Below are 5,612 nucleotides of genomic sequence, written 5' to 3'. Positions count from 1 at the left end.
CCACATACACGTTAGAATTGGATCCAGAAACCCTTTTTCTCCAGCTTTTCTTGTTGTTAGGGTGGGAGTAATGCTCTTTCCAGATTTTTACAATCTAGATAGTAGTAAAATTTGTTATTTTTTTAAATCAAATATGTTCTCTTATCTCACTTCCCTCTGTACTCATCCCTTCTGCTCTTGGTTTGAACCTTCCATCTGAAAGCAATTTCATCATTGACTCAGACTGTATCTCTAGGAAACCAAACCCAAAGCATCTGCCTATCTCAACTCCAAGCTCCAATGTTATGAAACTCTCAATTTTCTCAACAAAATTTTCCAATCTCTGAAGCCTCATAAGATTTATTATTTACATTTGTTATAGCACCTAAAACTTTCAACCTTGTATTACAGATATTTGTGCTTATGGTTCATTGGGCACCAACTGGATTAAAATACCCAGGTTCATTTATTAACTCCATTCATTAATCTAGCATTTATTGAGGACCTGTCATGTTGGAGTGCCAGAGATGTAGTGTGACCAAGAGAGATATTGTACCCATTTCATGAAACTTACAATCTAGGAAGAAAGACAATGAAGACATAATTAGAAGTTTATTGAGTGCTACAAATGCCAAGTCTCGGTCAGTAATAACAATAAATATAAACACTTGTAAAATGAATAGATGAATGGTTGAATAAATGTATGAATAAAAAAAAATCCCTTCTCCACACTTTTTCCCCTCTTTTCTATATAATACTTTTAGCTTAAAATATTTTTGTTATGGTCCACGTAACATTATTTTAGAATTTCATAGTAGCTAGCCTCAGGAAATATTTTCCACAAAACTTTTTCTTTGATAAATGATCAAAACGTAGCCACGTCAGCCAGAGAGTCCTGGGAAGCAGGGTACAGTCAGGAACTAACTCGTCTGATCAGGAAATGGCCAGGCAGCATCACCCTGCAACAGTACCACTCACCATATGAGAGCCAATAAGTCAAGTGCAAAGTGTTGGGACAAGGACGAGGAAAGCAACTTTATTAGAAAAACCAGCAAGCTGAGAAGATGGTGGACTAGTATCCTAAAGAACCATCTTAAGAAAGTATAGAATTCAGGCTTCTTTTCTGTCTGGGGAAGGGGGAAACAGAAGGGGCAAGAGGTAATTGATGGCCACGGGCACCAGCAGGGCTCTGAGGAACATTGTGAAACTTCTTTGTTCTTAGTCTGTTGACTTTAGTTGATGTGAGTCTGGTCACAAGATTCCTGCAAATCTTTGATAAAGAATCATTTTTGTATATACTTCTCTTATCTATCTGCTCAGGAGAGGCATTTTCTGGTTTGGTGCTGTTTTTGTAAAACTCAAGCCCCAGGCAGAATTCCTCTAACGTTTAGCACATCTATATGCAAGACTAAGCAGACGCTATTAACCTGAAGGCCATGTGAACAAAGCAGGCTTGGACAAGGAGTCAGAGAGACTGAGCATTTCACTGTTACATTCTGCTCTGGTAAGGCAGAGTTTGAGGAGCCTAGAAGATATCCAAATGGTGATACCTAGTTGGCTAAATGGTTTAGGAACACCATTTAAGATAAATACTCAGATTTAAGAGTCATTAACATTTAAATGGTTCTTAAATTTGTAATAATAATAATAATAATAATAATGATATGATGATGATGGAGCCACTTCAAAATAGAATGAGTAATAATAATAATAATGATGATGATGATGATGATGGAGCCACTTCAAAATAGAATGACAGCCCACATCTCAGAGTACCTGCATTGCCCATCTTTCTCCTCAAACCTTTGGAATATTTAAAACTGGGCAAAATAACCTTTGGACTGGCCTAAAACAGCACTGTATTACAAACAACTGTTTGCAAAACCATCAGGAAAGCAGACATCATAATTACAAGACTGAAAATTAAGGACATTCTTTAGAATTAGCATCAATATGTTAGATATCTGCACTAATAGAAATTCCTTCCTTAAGAATTTCTTATTAACACCTATAGAAATTCCTTCCTTCTATTCTGGTAACTATTCCCCTTCTTTTTCTCATCAATACCCCTTGCCTTCATCTGTCAATCTGAATATAGTTAGGTTCCTGCCTGAATTAGTGCTTTTGGATCTCAAATGCCTGTTGACTCTCACTTTGGCCTTTTACTTTTAGATTAAGAAATTCGTGTAATAAGTGAAGTTACTCAAGGAGAGTGGGTAGAATGAGAAGATAAAAAAAAAAGAGAAATATGAAAATCTGAAAAATATCAACATTTAGAATAGGCAAAAGAATAGATGAACAGATTGAGAAGGCAGACAGTGTGCAAGAAAATTAGGAGTGAGGACAGTGTCATGAAACTAAGAAAGTTTCAAGAATAAGGGAATGATCAGCAGGGTCAACTGAAATATATAGAGAGACTATATTATTTATGATGTTCTATAGACTGCTTTTTTCCTTACAAGATGTTGCAAACATTTTTTCATTTCAATAACTGTAAATCTGCATTGTAATTTAAAATAACTACAATGTAGCTGCTACATATGATTCAATTATATGGGTGCAACATAATTTACTTAACCAATCAATAACTAAACCTTAAATTATTTCTAATTTTTGCTTTTATAGAAATTTCCTTCTTTGTATATAGATCTTGGCATGTGTTCAAATATTTCCTTGGGTTAAAAATCCTAGAATCAGAATTATTAGGTCAGAATGTCTATAGATTTTAAAGATTTTTGATATATTCACCAAATTGCCTTCCAATAATTTATTCCAATTAGCTAAATTTGGGACATCTGGATTAAACCTGGGAGGCTGAAAAGAAGGGTATGTGGTCACAAGCCAATAATGCCACCCTGATTATGGGCAGAAAGAAATGGACATCCTCTCTAGGGAAAAGCATTTGTGGACAGGGGCTCCTTAGATTAAGATCTACCAATCCTGGAGCCTGCTTTGCAAGATAAATTGCTGGACTGACCAAAGAGGAGGTGGCAAGTGGTAGGTGAACAGTATGGTTGAAGCAGAAAAGCATTTTCTAAGCCTGAGGCTCAGTGTGACAGTTTAACTTAACTACCTGGAGACAGTGTAACAAGTTAGGAAAATCCCACAATTGAGCAGCAGGGTTGTCAAGGAAAGTGCTGTATTTCTGGCCTTAGGTGGAATTCTTTGAGTGTTTGCAGGCACCTGCAGCTGCAGGGTAAAGAAAGAGAAAGCCAGGGGACTGACAGAAGAACCCTGACTGGATCCACAAAAGGTGCCCTGGGGCTGGGTAGATGAGAAAGAGAAAAACTAGAGCAAGTAAAGCCCTGGGGATGGGGAAATTCAATTCTTTTGAGAAATAAGAACTTTTGTTTTACCCTCTAAACACTCAGCCTCTCAGTCTCAGAAAGAGAGAGTCACCCACTTATGCCTCTTCCATGCACCAGCTCTAGTGCAGCCTGACAAACCCACTACTCTGGTCAGGTCTGTTGGAACTAGAGGAGGATGAAGATGGGGCTCGGTTGTCTGCCTCTCTGGGGTTGCTGATACTCACAGCTAGGGGGACTACATTTGCCAGATTTAATTTTGGGTCTTTTAGCTAACCCATAAGAGCTCATCATGTCTCCTTGCTGATGAATTTTAGAATGGAGGGCCAAGTTTCAAACCAGAAAGTAGTTTGAAATAGACTGGAGGGAGTTGGACATTAAGGAAGAAGTCTTGGCCACTTTACCCTGGCAGGCCCCTGGTTACTGGGGAAAGAGGACTTCAGTGGATAGCTGGAAGGGATACAGATGGCTTCAAGTAGCTCTGCAGCTACTCGTCTTTGCCTCTAGATGTCACCCTTGCTGTCAGAATGACAACTGAATCCCAGAGAACCCAACACACCAAGAAATATCTACCTTGTCCTCAAGGGGAATGACAAACCCAAACTAGTTAAACTTAGGCACATCCGACCCCCAAACCAAAGGGCTGCAGGGGTGGGAGTGAGGGGCAAATAACTGCTCTTTCTCTTCCTGTGTCAGATATGTGAGAAGACTGAAGGTTAGAGGCTGAAATTATGGTACAGCAATTGAATTGTCTGAGATTCCCGAAATTTTTCTGTTGCCTGCCTGGACAATTAACTGGTTTGGCCCAGGAGCTACCTCCTACCCGCAACAGGAGGGGCTGCAACTTCTTCTTAGCTCCAAGAAGACCTCCAAGTTGCTGGGCAGCTCTGTTTCCCAGAAAACTCCTTGTAAACAGCTGATATCGGAATCATCATTTCCAGAGAACTAGATAATCTCAGTGTTTGTCCTAATGAGATTACTCTCATGCTTGCCCAGTAAAACAGAGGGGACAAAGAGGGATGTCTCTTCAATGTAACTTGGTTGTATGGCTCATTGTGGAATAGATCTCTATGGGGTAAAGGAAGAGTTGGGACATTGAGGTCCTTGCTTGGTGCCTTTGGCTTGTGAATGTCCCCCAATAAAACCTATTTCTTATTCATGCCATTCTATATTGCAAAATTCAACTTTATCTTCCTCATCACACTGCAGAAAAGCAAAAAACAGAAGATCATAAGAACAACTCAAGAGAAAAGTTGAAACCTAGGAAGAAACCACAAATAGACTGACAGTAGACTTCCTACTCAACATGGAAGATCAGGAGAGGAAAAATATCTGCCAAGAGTAAGAGAAAATATCTGTCTCAAATTGCGTGTCCCAAAAACCTTCTTTTAAGAATGAGGGCAAGAATGGAGTCAAGATAAATTTATTTTGACAAATAGAAACTTAGAGAGTTTACCACCAACAAATCTATACTTAAGTTACATGTAAAAGCTGTACTTCAAAAAGAATAAAATTAGGAGCAGGAAAAAAAATGGCGTACATGATAGAGGCTCTGTTCATCCCTCTGGCGACCAAAGTTGTGACAGAAACAAGGAACAAACAGCAAAGAAAAATAGCCTTGGATCTAAATGAACAAGCCATACAACTAGGGAGAAATCTAAGAAATCACCCTGGAACAGCAGAAGGTAGGACGGGTTGAGGACAAGAGGCTGCCCGGTACCAAGTGGCTGAGTGAGATGGATGCTGATGCTGCAGCAGTGGAAGAAGCCTCTTAAAGGGGCCGTGCCCAACAGCGGACTTTCTTGTGGTGATAGACCTGCTCGCTCTGAGCACCAGTGCCCTTTGGCTGTGAAGGGGGCACTAAGGACTTACAGGGGACACTGAGTTGTTGGAGTGAGGACAACGGCAAGACTTGCTCTGTATAGAAGTGCCGGCGGTATCTGTTGTTCTTCTGTTGAGCCCTCTCCTGTCCCAGTGTGTGGACACAGTGCCACCATAGCAGAGATGTCATCAAACTGGAAAACAGAGGTCGCTCTGCCCAGAGGATTCCCTGAAATTATGCCTCCTCCAGCTCGTGGCCCCATCCAAGCCACATCTAGGTGTGTCCTTGCTTAGTCAGGTGCCCCTTGCTGAGCAGCGCCTAGACTCGCACTAGTGGCAGGTGGCCTCGGTTTCTGGTGTGGCCTTTTGAGGCAACTATAAGCACAGCATCTGTGAATTGCTTGCTGAATCTTAACAGGTGGCCCCGGAGGGGCACAGGCTGGGAATAAATTTGGCCTGTAGCTGAACCCCTCTCAGGACTGTGCCGCTGGACACCTACTGCACAAA

This window comes from Pteropus alecto, unplaced genomic scaffold, assembly GCF_000325575.1.
Source record: "Pteropus alecto unplaced genomic scaffold, ASM32557v1 scaffold109, whole genome shotgun sequence".
NCBI classification, from domain to species: Eukaryota; Metazoa; Chordata; class Mammalia; order Chiroptera; family Pteropodidae; genus Pteropus; species Pteropus alecto.
Note: the sequence above shows the minus strand (reverse complement) of the source record.